Genomic DNA, 25991 nt, shown 5'->3' on the forward strand with positions numbered 1-25991 from the left:
CTCGTACCACATTTACTTAATATGTACACAGCGGGGTGCCGCTCGCAGCAGAATATTGGAAATTGCCCTTTGGTTACCCTGTTGGGTGCTGTTTAAAATCCCTGCTGAACTATCTGCCACTGGACGCTGAGACGCTGGGATCTGAAGGGAATTACCTGATTACGAGGAGCCAGAGCGGGCGCCCGGGACAGCGAGGACCAGCATTCCCCTTTCCATCCACAGCTGGTGCCTCTTCCCGGGCACGCCCCGCCTTCTTTTCGTGCACATAAGCGAACTCCCAGAGCGCACCGCGGGATGCGCGCGGGACTCAGCCCGGGGCTAAGCCTGGGCAAAGGGCCGGCCATCTGAGGCCATCCGAGGACGATAGAGGTCGGGTTGGGTCATCCCCTTTCATGTGTGTCCTTGCCTATTCGCACTGTTGTGTGGTCAGATTGTCGATCTTTTTCTATTTGTTTCATATTTGTTTTAAATTATACATTTGGGACCGCTGTTATTTTCACTATTACTGTTGTAACTCTCAAGGCTGGCTGGTAGTACAGTAGAGACGGTATAATGCCTCTGAGATCAGGTAAAGAAAGACTGGTACAAGTCTCGACAACAAACGGGGTATTTACCGGCACTATTGACCACTTCTTTAAACATACAACAAGTATATTGGAAAAGGAAATAGCTTTTGTTGAAAAACGGCTTTCTATTGATTTAATAACTGGGAAAAGGTCTTCGCTGGGGAAAATAGGGCAGGCCGTATCCCCTGTTCCACTATGCGAACTCGATCCCAGTGACAACCTATATAAAAGCCCAAATCTGGTACCAGAGAATACGGAATATGATGTAGTAACCCATGACCTGGAGATATGTAATGTAATGTAAGGGACATTTATAACGCGCAGCTTTCACTCCAAGGAGTATCTTGGTGCTCACACAACTCAGATGGAAGAGTTGGAAGAGAAAAGGAAGTCCTGCTTTCTACACCACAATTACACCAGAGTCCTACATGAAGCGTCAGGCAGAGAGAAAATCCAGGTTTTTAATGCCTTCCTAAAAGGGGCTTCTTGAGAGAAAGAACGTAAGAGGAGGGGAAGCTTATTCCAAGCCTTGGTGCCCAATACAAAAAGGGATTTGCCACCTTTAGTGGCCAGCTTGAAACGGGGGAGAGTAAGTAGGTTCTGGTTAGCAGACCTCAAGCAGCGCGTTGGGTAATATCTTTTAAACCCACTGTGTATATAACTTGGGCCTCGTTGGTGAAATGCCCTAAAGGTAATTACAAGAAGTTTAAACAAAATTCTTTTACCTATTGGCAGCCAGTGAAGCGTGTCAAGTGCTGCTGAGGCTGACGATTTACGAGGCCAACGCAGTACAAGGCGAGCTGCCGCGTTTTGGACCATTTGTAGTCTGTGGAGAACAGTTTTATTAGCTCCAACGTATAGTCCATTACAATAGTCCAGCCTAGAACTTATTAAGGCAACTGCGACAGTTTTCCTCGCTGATAACGGAAGTAGATCGAAAAACTTCCTCAGTGCTCTTATGATCTGAAAGCACATGCCTGCTACTGCCACAGCCTGGGGCTTAAAAGATAACTGATTGTCAAATTTAATGCCCAAATTGCGGGCGGCAGTGATTGTATTGGGAGGTGCTTCTGCTTCCGCAGGCCAGCACAGATTTGGGGAAAAAAGATTCTGATTCCCTATTGGTAAAATTTCAGTTTTTCCGGCGTTGCATTTTAAATGGTTAGTAGTCATCCATTTAAAAGTAGCTGCAAGACATTCCTTGAGATCTTCTTCGGCACCAGGCCTTTCCCTATCCAACACCAGTATGAGTTGAGTGTCGTCAGCGTATGAAATGGCACTGATCTGGAATGACGCGATCAGTTTCATAAGGGGTACCATATAGAGGTTAAAAAGGACAGGGCTCAAACTAGAGCCCTGAGGAACCCCAGAGCTGACGTCTTTAGCCTCAGACTGGTATGGACCTAACACTGTAACTTGGCGTCTATTGGTAAGGAAATTCCTACACCAGGCCAAGACCTGTCCTCCTACCCCTGCGGCAGCCAGCCGGTCCCCTAAGATGTTATGTGAGACCGTATCGAAGGCTGCCGACAGGTCAAGTAGGATAAGGACAGCCTTCTTTCCTTGATCCATTGCTGCCCGTAAGGTCTCTGCGGTGAAGAGCAGTGCTGACTCGGTAGAATGTTCTGACCGGAATCCTGACTGATTGGAATGAAGAATGTTGTTATTTTCCAAAAAGTTAGTCAGTTGGTTATTGACAAACTTTTCAGTCAGTTTGAATATAACAGGTAACAAGGAAATAGGGCGTAGATTGGAAAGAGTGGTGGGATCAGCAAGGGCCTTTTTTTGGAAGGGCTTAACAGTTCCAAGTTTCCACTCATTAGGAACACTTGCCGTAGTTAGAGAGGAGTTAATGATCCTATTGATCATCGGATTAACCATCTCTACTAAAAGATGCAACACCGGGGGGGGGCAGGGATCAAAAGGAGATCCCGATTTGCTTGCCAGGATTGCCTTAGCGGTTTCCTCGAGGGAAAATAGAGCAAATTCATCAAAACAGGGGGACATTATCGTCTCCACTGTCTGCTCAGCGTCCGCAGTCACCGTTATTTCTGATGGAAAAGTCTCCGTGATGGCCAGGATTTTATTATCAAAATATTCCGATATCGCATTACAGAGATCTTGAGATGGTGGTATCTCTTGCGATAGGGCTGAGGGATTCATAAAATCCTTGACAATCTTGAAGATTGCTTTTTGTTCCTGGCCTGCCATAGACAAGGCCTGTAAATAGTGGGTTTTTTAGCGGCTTTTATTTCTGCGTGATACTTCCGTCTTGCTGCAATGTAGTTGTTGCGAGCGTCGGCATCATAGTTTCGACGCCACCTCCGTTCCAATGTTTTAACTTCCCCTAATACAAGTTTTAAGATAGTTGAAAACCAAGGGGCTCTTTTTTTAATCTTACTAGATTTAGCATTATCATTTCTGGATGACTTTAGCAAGATTCCTGCACTGGCAATCCAGTTACAAAAAGCCTGATTGTCTATCGAGGTGATATCGACTAGGGACGGCATGCTATCCTTTAGACTATTGATCACATCAGGTCTGCTGGCTAATGACTTCCAATCAGGAGTAGATTTAGTTATAAGTTTATTTATACACTTCATAGAATTAGAAATAGGTTTCAAGTTCCCTGCAATATCAAAAGGGATAAAATAAATGGTCTGTCCATGTTTGGGGGCAGGGGGATTTGACTCTCAGGTTGGAGTAGTTGGAGCAAATGCAGTCTGTGGTAAATGCTTACTATATCTTTTCCCCTCTACCACTGCATCAGAATGTCCTGTGACATCATGGAATGTTAAGTGCCTGACTCTAGCTAGAGAGTCAGTTGGTCATCTCAGGCTGAGGAGCTGGAAGCTCTCTCCTGGTGGGGTTTTCTACTTATATCTTACTATCCTGTAACCTGCCACCTAACTACCTGTCAATAAAGAGGGATCTACAACTACAACTGGACTACGCATCATTCATTGTGTACCACACAGTCCAATAAATGTCCCGCCTGATGGGTAGGTTCCAGGTTTACAAGTGTAAGTCCTAACACTTCGATTATGTCCATAAAGCAGCTGACTCCAGGTTCATTTGGGGACTCAAGGTGCAAATTTACGTCGCCAAATACTGAAAAATTAGAACATCGCCTACTGTTTCCAAGAACTTCGAAGATGACCCCGGGGACGATAGATAAGAGCCCCAGAGAAAACGAAGGTGTCGTGAATCTCCAGGGAAAATGCTAATGCCTCTGCTCCTTTTATATCCGGCAGTTCTTGAGAAGAACATTTAAAGGTATTGCAATAGATAATCGCAAGGCCTCCTCCTCGTTGTTCAGGTCTGTCCAGGCGTTGTATAAGAAAGTTATGTGGGAGGGCTATGGCCAGGTCAGGATTACACCAAGGCTTTAGCCATGTTTCCGTAACCAGGAGCCAGTCCAGATGTGAATCAGTAATAAGATCGTAAATATTCTGGGCATTCTTAGGTAGGGAACGTGCATTAATTAATCCACCCCGTACTATAAGCGAGTCTAAGGGTGTTTCCATAGGAGATTCAGGATTTAATGTCATGTGACATTGGATGCAGCAAACGGGGCCATACCAATTATGAGGTAGAATAACACAGTTACACTGGGTTAGGGGACCTCGATAAGATAACAGGAAATCCCATGACATACCTGAGTCGTAGACAACAGTTTTTGCACAGGGTCTCCCGCCTCTCACGCCTCCTTAGCGCTGACGGGCGCAGACGGGCAGACTCTGGCTTGACTCCGGCTTGAGTCAGGCACCCCCGCTGCGCGTCACCGCTGCGCGGGAGGGGTGAGCATTAAGTAGAAGCTCACCTGGTCTACTTGGCTGAGCACTAGAGCGCTCAGGCGAGTGGCACAATGAAGGTCTCGATCACCCCCAAGATGGCGGCCAGACGCCACGAGTAGCCGGTAATCAGAGGATTTACTCCGCTCTACGAAGCGGTGGGGGCACAATTATGGTGCAGGTGTGTGGGCGCAATAGTGATGGTTAAAATCAGGGACTAAATAACGAAAGTTAACAAAGATGGAAAAACGGGTATTTTTAAAAATGCTAATAGCGCTGCAAGCCCTATAGCACGCTGGCAATCACGCGCGTTTAAAAGCAGGTACACCTTTTTCCAAGGGCGAGTTCCTTAAGGTGTTCGCCTTAAGTAGAAGCTCACCTGGTCTACTTGGCTGAGCACTAGAGCGCTCAGGCGAGTGGCACAATGAAGGTCTCGTTCACCCCCAAGATGGCGGCCAGACGCCACGAGTAGCCGGTAATCAGAGGATTTACTCTGCTCTACGAAGAGGTGGGGGCCCAATTATGGTGCAGATGTGTGGGTGCAATAGTGATGGTTAAAATCAGGGACTAAATAACGAAAGTTAACAAAGATGAAAAAACGGGTATTTTTAAAAATGCTAATAGCGCTGCAAGCCCTATAGCACGCTGGCAATCACGCGCGTTTAAAAGCAGGTACACCTTTCTCCAAGGGCGAGTTCCTTAAGGTGTTCGTCTTAAGTAGAAGTTCACCTGGTCTACTTGGCTGAGCACTAGAGCGCTCAGGCGAGTGGCACAATGAAGGTCTCGATCACCCCCAAGATGGCGGCCAGACGCTACGAGTAGCCGGTAATCAGAGGATTTACTCCGCTCTACGAAGCGGTGGGGGCACAATTATGGTGCAGGTGTGTGGGCGCAATAGTGATGGTTAAAATCAGGGACTAAATAACGAAAGTTAACAAAGATGAAAAAACTGGTATTTTTAAAAATGCTAATAGCGCTGCAAGCCCTATAGCACGCTGGCAATCACGCGCGTTTAAAAGCAGGTACACCTTTCTCCAAGGGCGAGTTCCTTAAGGTGTTCGCCTTAAGTAGAAGCTCACCTGGTCTACTTGGCTGAGCACTAGAGTGCTCAGGCGAGTGGCACAATGAAGGTCTCGATCACCCCCAAGATGGCGGCCAGACGCCACGAGTAGCCGGTAATCAGACGATTTACTCCGCTCTACGAAGCGGTGGGTGCACAATTATGGTGCAGGTGTGTGGGCGCAATAGTAATGGTTAAAATCAGGGACTAAATCAGGCAGTTCCCTTCTCAATGATTTATTGAACACCGATAATACAGCTGATCTCTCTAGTTCTATAACTAGTGCAAGGGACACAAGTCAAATTATGGTATCACTGCCTAGACCCATTACCAACAAGAGGAAGAGGGTAGAGAAAGTTCAGAAGGGGGGTACTGCGAAGTTATCCAAAAATAAGTGTACAAGCAAACTCACTCCGAATTTAATAATACCCCCCACTAAAATCCCTGGGGCTCAAAAAACAATTGATCAAGTCATCAATCAACCCTCGTCCAATAATGATGACATTTTTGGGGGAAAAATGGAACTTTTGATGAAGTCATTAATGTTGCCATTGTTGGAAAGGACAAGGTTGTTAAATGATAAAAATGGACCAGTTGGAGCTATTAGTTAGAGAAAATACGGTCCGGTTGGAAAAGATTCCCAGAGATTATGTTAACACAGGAACTATCCAAACAGGAGGCCAGTTACAGCCCACCAATGATATGTCAAGGGTAGGGCCAACTGTCAACTCTGTACCCCAGTTGCACCAACAAGAACATCTAAAGCAGGGGAAAAATAAGGTCATTCCCAAACTTAGGGGGAAAATGCCTATAGTAGGTTCAGTATCAAAAACACAGTCTGCCCCTAGTAAGATAGATAAAGTAACCAAGCCTTTGGGTCAAGGCCAACTTGAAATGAAGTATGTTAAACCTAAACCTCCTTGTGTCAACTTACCCCTTGAATCAGCACCTTATACCATCATCTTAACTGGGGTTGTTCCTTTGGAGGTGGGGAAAACTGAAACACATAGGGATCTCTATAACAAAGTTAAATTCTGGCTTAATAAAAACAGAACCCTCCCACCCATGTCCTCTACTGAGATTCTTAATGTTAGGAGAGTAAATTGGGTGGGGTGTTGCCCTAAAGATTTGGAGGGGGACTGTATTATAGTCAGTTTTAGGGACCCCTGGGTGGTGGACTTTATTCGCCGAACCCCAAGGTTTGGTAAGGTGGGAGATGTTCAATCGTTATCCCTGCAATACTTCTATCCCCAAAGATTCAGCCTAGTGGATTATCTCACCAAATACATCCACATCAAAATAGCAGACCTAGAGGAAGGTATTGCTTGGGTTTGGCACCACATCTCCCGTTCTATCCATCTCTCCAGAATCGTTATGACCCGCTTAGTGGTCTGGAAGGAGTCGATTGACCCTTTTGTATGATAGCCGATAAAAGCTGTAATGGACATACAGCTAATAGATCAGAGGGTTCTTGTCCATCTCAAGTTAAGGTGATTCAAACATGTGCCCCAATACAGTGTAGTAAAGACGAGGAGACGCTAAAGTCGTTGGTTGGGAGATACAGTGTGGGAGAGTGTGATATTAGCACTGTGGTGGATGATGTGATAGACAGTGTGTTGTTGGTCGAGGAAGGGAGTTCGAGAACTAACCATCAAGTGACTACTAAACCAAGCCAATCCATTGTATCTCCCAAACAAGATCCAGTGATCAAATTAGTCTCTTGGAATATTGCCGGATTGAAGGGGAAAATAGACGGGGCTGACTGGGGAGAGTTTATTGACCAGCACAACATAGTTATTTTCCAGGAAAGTTGGGCTCAAGACCCAATTTTTCGCTTAGGCTATATTAATTTTTACAAACCAGCCAATAGGGGGCAAAAAGGTAGACCATCGGGAGGGTTGGTAATCTGGATTAGGCAATCCTTTGGCTATAGGCCTTTGGAATTGACAGTCCAAAATATGGATATTTCAGCATTAAAGCTTTGAAGTGATAACCAAAGTAATATATTTATCATTAACATCTATGCAAGGGGTCTGCCGGGTGGCCAGAGCCCTGTAATCATTGACGACCTCGATCATTTACTAGATTCAATTGGGAGGGACAAACTTATTATAGTGGCAGGGGACCTAAACAGCACCTTTGAAGCGCTACCCGGTGAGGGTGAAGGTAGCTATGGAGAGGTAAACCAATTATGGAATGTACCAGTCCTTGCTCTTAATCCTATTAAAAGGGTTACTGAGGCAGCTTTACATTGGCTAGGCTTTTGCTTGGATTGGGGTTTAAGAGCAGCCAATGGACGAGCGAAATCAGACAAATCAGGGCAGGTAACGTTTGATAATGGTACAAACTCTAGTAGGATTGATTATTTTCTAATTAAAATAGAGTTCTGGTCAGTGTTAGATGATATGGTAATTCAAGTACGACCCGAGAGCGACCATAACCCGCTGACACTAAGCCTGAAAATTGAGGGGGGATTGGTAGAACAAAAGCATCTAATTGTATGATAGGTGAGGCCATCTTAACAAATAACTGCCGTAGAGTCCGTTGGTGTAGGGTTTTGGAAGACCCAGGGTCCCTTAATAAAATATCCCATGAAGTCGCAACCTTGGTTAATAGAGCTAAAATAGTGATCGCTGACTCAGGCCCGCTCGAACAGATTAGCTTTTTACATGAGCAACTGTTTGATAATTTGAAAACCCATTTTACGAAGACAGGTACTTTTGGGAAAGTGGGGGGAGTTCGGCCTGGAGCGAAGTTGTATGATAAATCCTGCCATCAGGCCCACCGCTCATTGATTAAGGCTATAAAATCTAGGGTGTCATCTGATATTAAAGCGGAAAGGATAAATTATAAAAAGGTCCAAAAGACGGCAAAGCAATCGTGGGACGACTGTCGTTGGCAGGACTTGTACGAGGCCTGCCTGTCATCAAACCAGTTAAAATTTTGGGAAGTTGTAAAATGGGGAGGGACACAGGACTCACAAATACCATCTAATCATGTCTCGGCAGAGGATTGGGTGGCCCATTACGCATCACAGTTCTGTGGTCCGAATGAGGCAACAAGAGATGCTCAGATAACCCGGTTGACATTGCCTTCAGTGCAATGTTCATTAGTAGCGTTTCATTTTAAAGAGGCTGAGAATGCATTAAGTTTGGTTCAAGCTGGAAAAGCCCCTGGAATGGATTGCGTCCCGGCAGATCTTTTTAAATACGATCAGCATAATTGGGTGCAATACATCACGATTTTGGCTAATGCCATTGCCAATGGGGCTAGGGTTCCAGATTCATGGAGAGGTGCGGAGATCTTACCGGTTTTTAAAAAAGGTGATCGTTCGTCACCAGGGAACTACCGTCCTATCAGTCTTATAGACGCCTTGCAGAAGGTTATAGCAAGAATGGTTCTGGCCAGAATACAGGCTTGGATGAGTACGGACAACATTTTATCTCCAATGCAAGCAGGCTTTAGGTCATGTACTAGTACAATAGATCAAGTGCTAAGATTCATCTTGATTTATTGGAAGGTTGTGCTTTTAGGAGGGGGGACCATCTACGCAGCGTTTGTTGACCTCAAATCCGCATTCGATCTTGTACCAAGAGAGAAGATGTGGGTTGCACTGGGGAAAATGGGAATGCCACCTGAACTCCTGGAACTAACTATTAAACTGCATGAGAACAACTTTGCAAGAGTAAGATGGGGCAGGCAGGGCCAGGTGACAGAGCCCTTCCCGGTCACCCGTGGCGTAAGGCAGGGTTGTGTGCTTGCTCCCACCTTATTTCTAATATTTATTAATCAAGTAGTGCAGTTTCTCGAAAACACCCCTACAGATGCCCCAGTTTTAGGAGGCAGAAAATTTCATCTGCTAATTTTCGCAGACGATACGTTGATCCTGGCCAAAACTCAGACGGGGTTACAGTCTGCCATCAATAAGTTCATGGACTTCTGTAAAAATAATGATCTAGAGATAAATGTCTCAAAAACGAAATTCATGGTCTTAACAAAAAATAAACCACAACGTAGCCATGTCTGTATGAATGGCATGGACCTTGAACAGGTGAATGTCATGGCTTATCTGGGTGTAGTTTTAGATTACAGATTGCGGTGGAAGCCACAGATTGAAGCCTTATGCCTAAAATCCGCCCGCCTAACAGGGTGCCTGGTTAAGGAGCAACGCTGCTCACATACTAAAAGGATATCACCAGCAATAAAAATATATAACGCAAAAATTAGATCTGCAATTCTTTATGGTGCAGATCTATGGGGTTTTGCGGACCTCTGGACAAAATACAAAACACGTTTCTGCGGAGCTTGGTCAGTCTCCCACAATCCACCCCGATATTACCCCTTCTTTTGGATATGGGATGTCATTCTATTAAAGATCTAGCACGTTATAGGATGGTAGCTTTGAGGCATCGCATTTGGTCCACACCAGAATTGATCTTATTTGCTAACGAAATCCTGGATCTAAGATCAATCATGGGGTCTGGTAACCTCCCGTGGTTCCGGGTAGTGAAGTCCACTTTACAAAACATGGGCTTAAGCTTGCAGTGGTCTGACCCGGGAAATAATGTTTTTCCGTCAAAACAAGAATTTAAATTACTATACTGGGCGACTGTAAAAGACCAACATGTTAAGTTATCACAGTCTGCAAACCTGACATGATTGTTCTTGAGCCATAAGGTAGACTTCTGCTTAGAGCCTTACTGGGATAATATCACTAAAAGTATGGATAGAAAAATCTACCATCAGTTTAGAATAGGCTCATTACCAGTTAGGTCGTATACACACAAATGGCGTGGACAACAAACAGAGTTTTGCCCTTGGTGTAACGACCAAAAGGAATCTCTAGGTCATATCTTTTTCGCCTGCCCAGCTTACATTGCTCCCCGCCGTAAATGGCTTAAACCCATCTGTAAAAGGATAAAGACAAGGGGGGTGCGGTGAAGCTCTCTGGATTTTAAGATCCAATACCTCTGAATGCTTAACAATAGGAGTGGCAACATTTTTAGGATGGGTATGGGTTATCAGAGCTAGGCACCCATCAGTCATATAACTGGATGACACTTTTTATCTTCTATATGTATGAACTTCTGTATGTCTTTAAAGTATATTTAATCAATTTTTAATGTATAAAGCACTGATGACGTTTTTAATGAACATTGTGGAAATTTTATATTGTTTTTATGAATAGTGTTTGTATTGATTATGAAGTCTTTTATGATTTAAAAAAAATCGAAATAAAGACGTTTGAACTGAACTGAACTACACAGATAGCTTAGAGAAGGGCATTCTGCCCAGAGACCAATGCCTCGCAACGATAGACACAATCACAAGCCAGGCAAACCTCCACAGGAAAGCAAGTCCTATAGGCTCATTTGCCTCATAAATGCAGAATCCAAAATACTTGCAAAAGTATTGGCCACAAGACTGCAACTGTATCTCACCACATTGATTCACCCGGATCAATCCGGCGTCATGTCTAACTGCAATACAGCACTTAATTTAAGAAGGCTGCAAGGCTACATACTGTCATTGCGCGCAAGTCCACTGTCTAGGAGGACGCAGTCATTCTATCACTGGATGCACGTATGGCATTCAACCTCATTGAATGGACTTTCCTTTTCGTGGTCCTCCGACATCTGGGTTTTGGTCCCAAGTTCTGTGCTTGGGTACAGTTGTTGTACACACAGCCATAAGCGCATGTTGTTATAAATGGCCATATCTCGGCTGACTTCCTGCTGGGCAGAGGGACAAGGCAGGGATGCCCCCTATCCCCGCTCCTCATTGCGCTAGTGCTAGAGCCCCTGGTGGCGTGGATACACCAGGACCTGGTTATTCGTGGAATGAAATGGGCTACTGGCTGGGAAGACCGCATTTTCCTATATGCGGATGATGTACTGCTATATCTGACATCCCTGGCACGATCCATTAATTGTCTACTGGATATCTTTGCCTCATATGGGTGGGTCTCCGGATACACCGGGCGGGGGGGGGGCAGAAAGAGTGAATATGCCCAATTTTGTGGGGGGAGCAAAGTCCATTGCCCAAGGGGCTGCTCCCCCCCTCCCTAGTGTCTAGTGGGTGGATCCTTGTTTGGGGATGCCGTCCTGGGGTGATCCCCAAGCAGGGATCAACTAGGGAGATTCTTCCCTTTCTAACGATACCTCTCCTGACTTTCTATTTGCTCAGGGGGCTGAGATAGCCCCCTGAGCACGCAGAAGGTGAAACTGAAATGAGCCTCTTGGCTCATTTCAGTTTCATTTTCATTGCAGTGACGTCAGTGCGCCATGCACTCGATCAGCATTGCAAAAAACATGTAAATTGGCCTCGGAGGTTGGGGAAGCTCTTCCCCAGCCTCCCGAGTCCAATACAAAAAAGGGATATCCCTCTGCTGTTTACAGCAGAGGGATTTCCTGCTCCTGTCCTCATGACAGAATGTTTCCGTCATGAACACAGGAGCGCCGGTTCACATGACGGAACCATTCCGTCATGAGCACTGAAAGGGTTAAACCTTCCACAGTCAATATTCATGAATTCAATAGAGAAATGATGATGCACACCGTAATTCATGAATTTGTGAATATCAATATACAGGATTAATACATGTACCTCTTAAAATGTATTCAACACAGCTGAAAAAGAAGGACTGTGGAAATGTAAAAATCTGATTCTTTCGTTTTTGAATTAAGCTGTGCCTCATTCATTTTCACCCCTGTCCTATTTTCAGCCTCGCTCTATCCTTGACACATGTCCCAGAACCGTGCTGCCGGCCTCACGTGTGCTCTTTTACTTCCGGCCAAACTGAAAATTATCCACAACCATCGCTCCTTCTTTTTCTACACGCCGGAGAGTGCGTGGGATTGGCTGGACACTGCGCGCCATTAAACATCACAATGATAATTGCAGCATCCTCCACAAAGACGGAGGAAGGGACTCATGACACAAAGCACAGTGACTAGCACCAAAATCATCCGGAAACATCAGGGTCGGATCAACTGGTCGTCGACAATCACACCTCACAAAAACAAGTAATGAATATCATAAAAAAGCAGAGATCAGACGGAGCGCAGGGACCCAACGGTCTGCCAAACGCCCTATTAAAAAAAGACCCACAATTTTGGTCCAAACATCTAGCCACACTGTTTGAAAACATTTGGGAATCCCATACTATCCCCGATTCCTGGCGAGGAAGTATATTGCACCCAATATTTAAAGCAGGGGCTGGCGCAAATCCCTTAAACTACAGGTTAATAGCCCTCATAGACGTCGAGGCAAAAATCTACGCTGCAAACCTGCTTAAGGATCTAGAAGATTGGGTAGAAAACATCAAACTGATCCCCAACACACAGACGGGCTTTCGAGCCGGAATGGGCACTTTAGCAAACATTTCCGCCGCTACACTCCTGGCCAATCAATCTATCGCAAACTCCAAAGTACTGTATGCGTGTTTCGTGGACCTCAAAGCGGCCTTCGACAAGGTCCCTAGACAAGCCCTATGGGCAAAAATGGAATCCTGGGGTGCACCCTCAAACCTATTAAATGCAATCATAGACCTTTACTCGAAAACATGGGTTCAAATAAAAATGGGAGATGGTCGAAGCCTAACAAACAAAATCACTACCATCAATGGCCTAAAACAGGGGTGCGTGTTGGCCCCCTGTTTATTTAATATATACACAGCTGACCTAGTTCAACATTAGGCGATCCTCCAAAACTGGGGAATGAGAGAACAGAAAGTCTGCAATATGCAGACGATATTGTGTTGCTCTCCCAAATGCCTTGTGGCCTACAAAGATTAATAAACAAACTGGTAGAATACACAGACCTAAACCAACTACAGATAAACTTTAAAAAAACAAAGGTCATGTGTTTTTCAAGTCCACAGAAAAAAATACCAAAATTCACTTGGACAATTAACAGCAACAGTTTGGACCGCGAGGAGACATACAAGTATTTGGGGTTAACGCTGGATAGCCATCTTAATTACAAGCAACACCAAGAACACCGGAAAACTAAAGCTAATCAATTACTCTTTGCATTTAAAACCTTGCAAAAAAAACTTAGTGACAGTTCCACTACCCACTTATTAAAGGTCGTGGCATCAAAATTTCTACCCGTAATCACATACGGTTCCGAACTATTAGACGCAAAAGATGCAACATCCTTGAATATCGCCCAATCCAGCCTCTTCAAAAATCTGTTCCACATCCCGCACCATATCTCACAAGACCGAATAAGACTTGAATTTGGGCTAAAAAACCAGACCATGGCAAGACAGGGAGCGCTGGTCAAGTACTACTGGAGAATGCGAGCAGCGGAGGACGACTCCCTGGTACACTACTGCTGGCTGGAGGTAAAAAAACAATCAAAACTGACTAATTCGGCTTATTCGTTCCTAAAAAAATCAATAGAGGCTTTAAAGTTAGAGGAAGCATGGCACACTGCACTGTCCTACTCGGAGTTCAAACAATTGGTCAACAAAGTAGTCAACCAAATGTCCCAAGACCAGGACAAAGCCTCGTTGTCGATTAAAAACAAATGCATGGATGGTGCTGCCGACATATAAAAAGCTAAAGCCCCAACCATACCTTTTGGAACACTTTGCAAACCGAATGAAACTGCAATTAATTCTACTGAGACTGGGAGTGTACCCAACTAAAGATTCAACACCCAAATGGAAACGCACCTGGCCTTCAATGGACTGTCGCCTTTGCGGACAAGATGACGAATCAGTGCTCCACCTACTTTGTATTTGCCCGGCACTATTATCAGAACGGAAAAGACTGCTGCGGCCGTTATTGAAAAAAGAACTGATAAGGACATGCAGGTCCGCAGTAATAAAATGTCTAGGAGGGTCAACAGTGCAATTGGCATGCAAATCATTAAAGCTTTTGAATCTAGCTGCAAAAGCGTTAGAAAAGAAAGACACGGAACTTGATTCAGAAAACGCTTAGACATTTACTTCAAAGCAAATATACAAGAACCAGATCCCGCAAGGTTGAACAACTCCATAAGACTAAAAGGCACAATTTGCACAGTTTTTCTTTTCTTTCCTTCGTCTTACTGATTACAATGTTTTAAAGGGAAAGTCTACTAATTAACTAGTATTCAGACATGAATTTTAAATTACAAGTGTTTGTGTTTTTAGCGGTCAACCATCTTTGTATGATTTAAACCAAATCAAAAAAAGTACTTTTTTTACTTACTTAGTCCCCCTTCTTGTAAGATGGTGTTGGAGGGCAGACGTGAGGCCATCCATTTGGCATCTGCTCTGCAGACCCCCCCGCCCGCCTCTCAGCTCCGGTCCCTCAGTAGAGGTGTCTTCGGACACGGACTTGGTGGGTAGCATAGCATTGTTCCCATCAGTCTACACAGGGCTGAAAGTGATGTAAGTGTAATAAGAAGGGGGCTCCTCACTATTCAGGCAATATGTCCATGCCCCAGAAGGAAAACGTAATCCGATGTTAAGTTCCAAACACCGACTGGTGCACAATACTTCATGGTTGGGGTAATCATCCAGAGGCAGCATGGTACGGTCAATTGGTATTGTCTTGTGGCCCAGCCTAGCCTGGGCTAGTCCACCCTTTGCGATTGGTACACAGGTATACCATGTAAGCAGCCTGCCCTACAAGCAAAAGCCACTGTTTTCACATAATGTATTATGTTTCTGTTTTACACACAGTTTGGTCGATTGAAGTTAAGTCATTTGACCGAGTATTGGGTTTATGATACCTTATTTGAACTGCTGCTGGTCTGTTTGCTAACTTCCTGGGGGGCAGGGTGGGGTAGGGAGGGTGATCCAGAGTTGACCTCTATCCTTTGAGCGATGTCAGTAGCTAAATCTTACATTATAATCTCCTGGAATCTACGGGGGATGGGTTCGATTTGCCGCTCAAGTACATTGTCTTTGTGCCCAAATAGTGTACTTACAGTAGACACACTTAATTGCTTCTGAAATCTGCAAGTTACAGAGATGATGGAGGGGCCAGCTGTATGCTACAGCCTGAGGAAAATAATTTTTCGATCAACAATCATTTTTAACAGGACTCCATTGGTTTTTGCATTGCCATCTCGTGGCAAACACTTTCACAGAACCCACCTGGTCGTTTTTCCTGATGTACAAGGAAAATTCTATCAGCATGACAAATATCCATTTTTGCAGGCCTGCATTTCTGCCCAGGAACTGTCACCCGCCCAACCCCCTGTTCTCTTCAGTTCATCAGAAAGCCACATGTCCCTCACCCCGAGTGAATTATTCATTTTTCCTGATAAAACATCCTTGACACAGTGATCAGGTTATCTAGACAATGGTCTGACTGCTGGACTCTAATCAGGGTAAATAAACAAATGACTTGAAAGACCAGGCTTTGATCAGGCAATTGAACAATGACCTGAAAGAAAGAGCCCTGATCAAAGCAGAGTGGACAGTGCTCTGTGTACCAAGCCCTTGACATGGTCACCAACTACAAGCATAGAGTGGACAATGCTCTGTGTACCAAGCCTTGACCAGGTCACCAACTGCAAGCATCGCCTTGATCAAGCTATCAACTACAAACACTGCCCTGATTGGACAATGGACTGACAGCCAAAAGAATGGTATGAGAAATGTATAAAAGGCTTGTAAGCTACAGAGTAAAGTAGCAGCCTCCTGGGTTTTGTCTCTGACTAGCTTGGGACTCTGTTCCATAGCCCGGGCTATTGAATAAATCTGGGTTCCTCCTGCAGACAAAGGCTCCTGTGTCTCATTTTTACTAAGTATGTAAGGCATGGAAGACTAGGGCGGTTCCCCCGTCGCCGAGACCCAGTGAGTGGGTTATTACGGTTCTTCAAATGGCGGCCCGAATAGGGACTCCACAAGTACGGAGGTCAGGCCCGGTGGACGTGAGGAGGTGCACGGAGAGACTCTGATGGAGGCGCCCTACCCAAGGATTCTTGTATTCCGGTAGACCGAACGACTCACCCGATGTTCCTCCCCACCCGGTCTGGACCACTTGACCGCCTTCTCGCTGGAGTCCCCTAGCAAATAATTTCTGGAGCAGGACACAGCCCTACGTCTGCAGAAGAGAACTACCCCTGTAAGGTAAGGGTGGACTGATCATCCACCAACTCTGTCTGTTATTGACTTTCGCAAAAGCCAATTTGTTATTGACTTTTGCCAAAGCCAAGCAAGCAAGGTAAATTTTTAAAAAGCCGCTGGTGTCTGTTCTGTATGAAATCTGTATGAATAATTGACTTTGCCAAAGCCAAGCAAGCGAGGTGAATTTTTTACCCGTTGGTGTTTGTTCTGTATGATTCCGCTATTTAATTGTCCTTTGCAAAAGACAGCAAGCTAGGTGAGTTTTAGGAACCCGCTGGTGTCTGTTATCTGTTTTAAGCATGCCGGTCAGTAGTAAGTTCAAGAAATTATGTTGTTGTATGTGTACGCAGGACTCCCAGCTGAAGGCGGCTTGTCCGCTTCCTCCAGAGGGGACCCCTGGCCATACAATGTATGTTAAACATGGCCCTTCTGCCATAATGTTTTCCTCCTCATGGGTAAAATATAAGAAACGAAGCAATGTGCCCTTCTTGCAGAAATCGAAGGAGCAGGGAAAAGGAAGACAGATTTAATAGCCTGCTACATAGACCTGAAATCCGCCTTCGACCGAGTTCCCAGAAAACGCCTATGGAAAAAACTGGACCTTTGGGGTCTTCCGCCGGCACTAACGGAAACAATAATGGCACTATATAGCGGAACATGGGCAAAAGTAAAACTGGGAGACGGAAGAAGAATATCTGCAGAACTAAAAATAACCAACGGCCTTAAACAGGGCTGCGTGCTCTCCCCAAGCCTTTTCAATATATACCTGGCTGATTTGAAAGACCAACTCAAGAATGTTAACGGACATCCGCCTAAATTGGCTAATGAAAGCATCCAGTTCCTCCAATATGCGGACGATATTGTAGTCTTAAGCCAAACACCAATAGGCCTACAAAGAACAATATCCGAATTAACAGACTATTTCGAGAGAGAAGGCCTGGAATTAAACATCAAAAAACAAAAGTGGGAGATTGACGGGCACTAGCAGAAGATCTTTCAAGTGGCACACAAAAGGCAAACACATCGAGGAAACAACTGCTTACAAATATTTGGGAGTCACAATAAGTAAAAACATGTCCCTTTCAGACCAAAAAAGAATTATCGCTGCAAAAGCACAATCACTGAGCTTTGCGTACAAAGTTCTCCAAAAGAAATTGCAATGTCCATCATACGACCACCTGCTAAAAGTAATGGCAGCCCAAGTCTTACCATCCCTCTCATATGGATTGGAAATATGGCATGGGAAAGAAGCAGCTATTTTAAATACCCTCCAGACAAAAATATACAAAGCTGTGTTTCACCTATACAAAGGAGCAGCCCCGGCCCAAATAAGGCTGGAATTTGGTTTGCAAAATCAAATATACCAAAGGAAAGCAGCCCTAGTGAAATGGTGCTGGAATTTGAGATCGGCGGAAATAGGATCTTTAAACAACTTATGTTGGCAAGAAATTAAAAAACAATATGACCAACAGGAACCCAACTCATGGGGCAATGATCTGCGAGCATCATTAGAAACTCTCAAAATAGAGGAGATCTGGAAAAATCCACCGGAAAAAACATCCTTTAAAAAGATTTGCAAGCTAAATGCAAAAGCCCTATCTTTGGTAGAAGATAAAAAGACTTTGGCCAAACGGCGACATGCATGGACCATTCTAAACTCGTACAAACGATTAAAACCTCAGCCCTACCTTACGGCGCACTTCCGGCTATCTTTAAAAATAAAATGTATGGCCCTCAGAATGGGCGACCATTTCTCTAAAGACTTGATCCCGTCATGGAAGGACACACACCAGGAACTAAGATGTAGACTATGTGATTATCACAGTGAGACCTTGTGCCACCTCCTGTGCACATGTGAGTCCTCCAAAGAAAAGAGTAAAATTTTACTGAAACCAATTTTTAATATGCTACAGATTCGTACCTGCAGGCAAGCTGTGACCAGCTGGATGGGAGCAGGTTCAAACATCTTAATATGCCGCGGGGTAAAATTTATGATCTCTGTAGAGACTCAGCTTCAAAAAGTAGAAACAGACCACAGATAAGGTCTGGGTTAAAGTGTTTAATTAAAGATTGAGAAAACACATTTTAACTAAATGAACTTTTAACTGTTGCTATCTTAAATTGCTTTTTTGTACATGTATGCTTTATGGTTGTGATAAACCAAATAAAGTAAATTTTTGACTGACTGACTGACTTGCAGAAATTCCAAGAAAGGATTAGGGTTTGTGCACTTTGCACTACACGAATAAACCAGAACTCTCTGATCTTCACTTCATAGCCCTCATAACTTAATATTTTTTTTTTTATTGAAGAAATCTGATATTGCAGTGGCCCAAATGCTCCAAGACGCACTACTACGGACTGTCTTCAAATATATCCTTAATTCACATTTCCAGCTGTCTTCAGAAAGTACTATTACTGGCCACAGCAACATCTCGAGCCATTGTTTTGGGGGAAGGGCTGAATAGTTTCTTTCATTGCACGTTTATAAAGCTTTGCATCGTATTCCAAACAATAACACAGGGTTTTAGGTGCAGGCAAAATGCCATTTGGGAGACAATAACCTTTCAGCACGCTTGACCAGACACATTAGTTAGAGACCGGCCATTCTTTGTGTACACCAGTCAGTCATTCGGTGTTGATAAGTGGGTCTCTGGTTGCCTTAATTTGTCCATTTGTAGACAGGAAGAGTGATGACCCTGGTTTTTTTTTTTTTCCAAAGCCTTCCGAGTGGAAAGAACACCCTTTCTGTAGTTGATATTAGACTTTTATTGTAATGGAGCCATTTAGTCACCCTACGCAAACACCGTCAGCCAGTCCTGGCGTTTAGCCTGCCCTGTGGTGCTTTCTGGGACTTGCAGTCTCATTGCGTTAAGTGGTACAGTGAAGATTTCAATCCCTTTGAGTGTAGGCGCTTCGTGCAGAGAGGCATGAAAACGGGGCCTGGCTGCAGCCATGGTCTCAGGAAACCAGGCGAGACTTAAGGTTTTACTAAAAGCTGAAGCCTGGAGTAAATGTTTAAGCTTGTGGAGGAGTGTTTGTTCCCCGCCCCAGGGCACATGTCGATGAAGCAATGTCTAGCACTTGAAATCCGCTGCCCTCGCCCACGGGTCAAACAGCGCCTGCAGTTACCATCACGAAACCCGGCATCAGCTTTCACTTTAAGGGGTGAAGCGCCCTGTGGCACCACGTGCCTCGCTTTAAGTTGGAAAGGTTAACCTTACAAGGAGACTTGCAAAATGGCTGGGAAAAAAAGTGATTTAATGTTCTACTGTTACACTCAGTGGTTTCCTACTGAAGAAACAAGAGATGTAAAACCCGAATAGCCTTTAAACGATGTTTACTGACATTTTTAAATGAATGAAAAGAACATTGCTGAGGCATTTCCCCATTTTAAGTTTCAACACGTTGAGGACTGGAACCAGAAGCAATAAAGAAAGCAGTCCAACTTAAAACATAAATCACACTTTCAACGCACTCTTGAGAAACAATGGGGCCAGTTCACGAAGGGTTTGTTCCAGAGCAAAGGTGAATTTTCACAAAATGTGGATTCATTAAGTTACACGGAGGTATGTGCTTGCATCCGTGCAACGCAAGTGCTATGGTTTTGGAGTGGTGCGCTCCAGGGGCTAAGCCTGCCATATTTATAAAACATTTTGTGTGGCTGTTGATTGCATCCATGGGATGCTTGATGCGAGTCAACCCGCAGGATAAAGAGGTGAGGACTGACGAGAATTGTCATGTGGCAGTCATGATGACTGGGCGCCACCCGTCAACAGTTTTCCTCTGCCTCTCAGCGGTAGAGAACTGACATCTTCAGGAGGGCACTGGCCATGTGCCACCCAGAGCAGAGCTTTGCCTGAATGTACAGGGATTGTGTGTCTGTTCCTGGTGGCAGGCCTTGTCCAAGCATATGTTACGGTGCTTCTGGTCCCCAACCTGCCTAGTTTTCCAGTGTAGCAGAATAGAGAAGGGTTAAGCAGTCTTTATAGGGAAAGTAAATCTAAGAGACATTTACTGCTAACTGCTAACATTTTAGTCCAGGTCTAGTGCCGGTGGTGTAGCAACGGAGTCTTAGGCACTAAGGCAGGCAAGGAATGTAATGGTAATAAAAAAAAACTGCTATAAATGGGTGCAGTGGGCCCTTCACATCACTGGACCCCAGTGCCACTGCACAAGCTGCACTACTGATTCATACTGCCCTGTCCAGTCCTTCCATACAGGGGTGTTGTGTAAGGCGGGAGGGGGGCTGCTTTCTTTTGAGCAGACCAGTACTGTAGTTCCCTTGTGTACATGAATGGGATGACTAAATAAATGCCGGATTCTGTCTGTCCATCCTTTGCGTTCTGTAGAACAGCGAAACTGAGTCCGGTTTGCTGCTGCCCACTTCCATCACTTAAAACGTAAGTGTGAGGACATCTCGAGCTCCTCAACTGCAACACTGGGCAAGAGGCGTCCTTTCATGTGTCCCCATCACATTCTTTCACGAATCCCTAGGCTTCGCACCTAAAGTAAAGTTACCTTCAAGGTTTGTGTTCTTTTTGACATCCTGTGTCACTGTTGCCCTTGAAAGGGGTTTAGTTGACTTGGATGATACAAGGTTATCATACCTGCTAACCCTTACGCCCCCTCCCTCTCCCCGTGCAACACAAGGTCTGTACAGGCCTTTGTTACATCCCTGGCTAGGACATGGTCTTAAGCCATCCAATGTTGGCATGGGTACAGCAAGGTAATCCTTTCCTGGCTGTAGACATTTATTGTGACTTTGAGGCTAACGTCTAGTGGCAATGGGATTGCCTCTGCTTGCCACAGCAGACACTGTTCTGTCTGCTTTATATTCCCATACTCATGAAACCTAGGTGTGTATGCGTTTTGGGTAGATTTGCACTTGTTCCCCCGTCCCCCCATGGATACAAGTGGGTTTTGTTTTGCTTCCATGAAGGGAGCCCAGTGAGGTGGGATACCTGCTGCCTTAAGCCCTCTAAAATGCCTGGGACAATGCCCTTGAATTTGGAATGAGGAGACACATTTCTAACAAAATTGGTTGCACATGCTCAACCTAAATTGTAGTCTATTGACTCTGAAAGTACACAGAACGACCCCGAATTGTACTAAAGACCTTCAAAGCCAGTCTTTAAAAGCACTTCATGAACATGATCTCCTTATGCCTCATGAGTTTGTGTTCCATTCTTTCCTCCTAACCTCACCCCTGAACTTGCCCGCCCATCTAACCACCTCCTTTCCGCTGAGCAGAGATAGTTCTGGTATGTTACGCATAATCAGCACATTTTTACAAATACAGCATTGTGAAACAATTGCCTTCAAACATCTGGACAATCTACAGCTGTGTGTGCTGTGCCTCTTGGTACCCGAGTTGGCTGAACCTGTGGTGACTGTCACTTGCCCTGTGATCATCAGAAAAATGGTATCCGCTTACTCGTTCGAGTATGGAGGGGTCCACTGCACAACTATGTTGCCTTCTGCAGCCCTGGAAACTACAGATGATGTTGGGAAAGGCAATGCCCTGGCTGCCGAGACGGCCAGACAAACAGCTCTTAGAAAAAGGGAAGGAATGTATGTAGGAGGTCCCGCTAGGTGGGTGGCAGACGAGGGCATGGTTGAAAACACAGTACAGAGTATAATTGATATTCAGTCCCATACTACTAATATGTCTGTACAGCATTGGGTATAAAAACTGATTGTCTGTACAGTCTAACTAAGACCTTTTGTACTCTTTACAGAAACAGTCCCTACGTTTGTCTCATTCAGCGATGCCAGACTGCATTCTACATCTACTGAAGCAGAGAGTGACAACATACTAAACGGAAGGGTGGAACCCTCCCTTAACACTACTCAGCATCAAAAACAATTGTTTCCTGACCAAACTGTCCCTGCTTCCGACAGATACAACTTACGCTCCAGAGGGAAGACTTGCCCTTGACTTCGCCAAGTGCCAATAGGCTGTAGGGCTGTGATCCTCCTAGGCTGAGAGTAGTGCAGTTTGTAAGACTGAGGTAAACCATAAGGGCCCTCGGCCCCTGCATCCAGTGAAACAACCACCAATCACAGACAGCCACTAGGGGTCCCTGGCTTAGCACAATGGCCGCCTTCCCAAACACCCGTATCCAGAAACAAGATGCCAGTCTCCGACATAGCAGATGCTTCATGGTCACCGTGGTGACGCTGTTTGTCTCCCTCCTCCTAACTATCCTTGGTTGGCTCTTACTGATCTTCCATCCTGTTACATCACCGACTCCTACCCCGACTCCTGCAGAACCCATTGGGGTTGGAAGGTCCTCATCTTCCTTGCATTAGGAGTAGCTGTCCTGGTCTCCTGCTGTTTGTGTTTTCAGTGCCTGCCAGTAATCTGTACAATGTGTGTGCAGACCATCAAGCCTCCGCCATCAAACATTCACAACACCAATATGATGGTAATGATCCAGCAAGAAACAGATGGCCTTATGAACATTGACATTTCCTAAAGTATTTGCCACTCTATGGCAAAAGGAGGGCTGAGGAAAATAATTTTTCGATCAACAATCATTTTTAACAGGACTCCATTGTTTTTTGCATTGCCATCTCGTGGCAAACACTTTCACAGAACGCACCTGGTTGTTTTTCCTGATGTACGAGGAAAATTCTATCAGCACGACAAAAATCCATTTTTGCAGGCCTGCATTTCTGCCCAGGAACTGTCACCCGCCCAACCCCCTGTTCTCTTCAGTTCATCAGAAAGCCACATGGCCCTCACCCCGAGTGAATGATTCATTTTTCCTCTCCTGCTCCCAGCCTGATAAAACATCCTTGACACAGTGATCAGGTAATCTAGACAATGGTCTGACTGCTTGACTCTAATCAGGGTAAATAAACGAATGACGTGAAAGACCAGGCTTTGATCAGGCAATTGAACAATGACCTGAAAGAAAGAGCCCTGATCAAAGCAGAGTAGACAATGCTCTGTGTACCAAGCCCTTAACCAGGTCACCAACTACAAGCATAGAGTGGTCAATGCTCTGTGTACGAAGCCTTGACCAGGTCACCAACTGCAAGCATCGCCTTGATCAAGCTATCAACTACAAACACTGCCCTGATTGGACAATGGACTGACAGCCAAAAGAATGGTAGGAGAAATGTATAAAAGGCCTGTAAGCTACAGAGTAAAGTAGCAGCCTCTGGGTTTTGTCTCTGACTAGCTTGGGACTCTGTTCCATAGCCCGGGCTATTGAATAAATCTGGTTCCACCTGCAGACGAAGGCTCCTGTGTCTCCTTATTACTAAGTATGCAAGGCATGGAAGACTAGGGCGGTTCCCCCATCGCCGAGACCCAGTGAGTGGGTTATTACGGTTCTTCAAGCCTATTCCATCTTTTTTGAGAGAAGCAGCAATCTTGTTTCTTTTTCTCTTAATGAGAGTAGGGTAGATGACCAGGGTATATGTACTATTGCAGGGGACTCTAGATGGTAAGCAAATGGTGCTGGGATCTGTTTATGTGCCTAATACTGATCAAGATGCCTTTATCTCCCTCTTATTGTGAGCTCTTTCAGACTGGATGCAATATCCGTGTGTGTGGAGATTGAAACCTTCCGGTATGCGAGAATACTCCTTCTGTTCCCAGCCACGGTGCCTACATACCCGCCTGAACCACTTCCTTTGTACACCACACCTGTTCCCATTTATTACACAAAGCACCTATCTGTATAAACTATTTTGGACCATTATCCATTCTAGCTAATGCTTAATTGGGGCGGGATCCCCACGCCAATTCCAACATGACTCCTCTAACCCTTGCAGCTAGAAGACCCAGTATGAAGGAACGCATTGGCAAACGCCATCACTAAATATTTCTTGGACAATGAGGGCACGGCAACAACTAGATCTATAGAGTTGAAAGCCCTCAAGGGGACCATTTGGGGGTCTCTTTGGGGATGCCGGTGGGGGCCAGGCAGGAGGTAGCTTGTGACATCAGGGAGATGGAGGGGGCACTACAAATGTTGGAGGTGGCAGCACAGACGGGTGTAGAAGGACTGGAGGAACTTCAAGAAGCTAGAATAAAATATGCAGAGCTATTAGAACAACTCCAAGTGATTGATTTGAATGCATACACACTGCGCACACACGCTGAAGCAGACAGGTCCAGTACATTGCTAGCACGACTGATTGCGTACAACCCTCCTGTTTACCTATTCTGGTGGTTCAGGACAGTCACCATACATTGGTTACCACCCAGGTGGAAATTATCAGGGCGTTTCACGACTATTACACAGATCTCTATGCTACTCACTCCCTCGACACATCGGAAGCTACCACAATATGCCTAACGTCCATAAAGCTCCCTAATGTCACCGATGCAAATATCAAAGACTTGGCAGCCCGGCTATTCTCCGCTGAGATCTACGGTGCAATAAAGGGACTCGCTCGTAACAAAACTGTGGGCTCGGATGAGCTTCCTGTCGAGTTCTATTCCACCTTTGCATCACTTTTAGTTCCTAAACTATTACAGCTGTATAGTACTTCGCATGCAGAAGGAGCCCTACCACCCACAACCAGGGAGGCGATAGTGACTTCCTTATTAAAACCTGATAGGCCCCCAACAGACCTTGCCTCCTACAGGCCCCTCTCGATTCTTAACACAGAATATAAAATTCTCAATAAAATCCTGGCATCAAGACTACTTCCCCTACTCCCTAAATTTATCCCCACAGATCAATGTGGTTTCATACCAAAGCGAAGCACCTCCTTAAACATTCGCAGTTTTTATGCTCCGTTACATGCAGCTCAGGCCCATTCTCTCTGAGCGGGCTGCCTTTCATTGGATATTCGTCAAGCATTTGACTCTCTGAGTTGGCCATACATGCTGGCTGCGTTAGCCCAATTTGGTATTCCTCCAGAATTTGGCAAATGGGTGGAATTATTCTACTCCAGGCCTGCGGCACAAGCAAAAACTGGAGCCAGGATTTCCTCCTCAAATATTTTTTTTTCGTGGTACACGTCAAGGCTGCCCCCTCTCGCCCTTACTGTTCATGCTAGCCTTAGAGCCCCTAACACACCATTTACGCCACGCTATGACCACATATGGCATCCCGGTTTCCTCAGTAAACCACTCCATGTCACTCTATGCTGATGATATATTATTGTACTTTAAAGACATACATATGGACATGCAACCTATAGCCTCTTTGTTCACGCAATTTGGGGAAAAATCTGGCCTACATCTCTATGCCTCAAAATTGGTGGCGTACTCCTTCTATGGCACATACACTTCACCCACTCTCCAGTTTGGTCTGCTGCAGTTCAGGGTAGAACCAATCACTTTTAAATACCTGGGCATCCCTATTTACAGAATCACTTCTGATACCATAGATGGAAATGTGGTTTGATAGCAAAATTCCCTAAAATCTCAAGTAAGGTTCTGGAACACCTTGCCACTAACAACAGCTGGTCAACTAGCTGCATCTAAAATGGTCATGCTTTCCAGACTCTTATACCAATTTATGTAG

Source organism: Lissotriton helveticus, chromosome 5_1 (assembly GCF_964261635.1).
Source record: "Lissotriton helveticus chromosome 5_1, aLisHel1.1, whole genome shotgun sequence".
In the NCBI taxonomy this organism is placed as follows: Eukaryota; Metazoa; Chordata; class Amphibia; order Caudata; family Salamandridae; genus Lissotriton; species Lissotriton helveticus.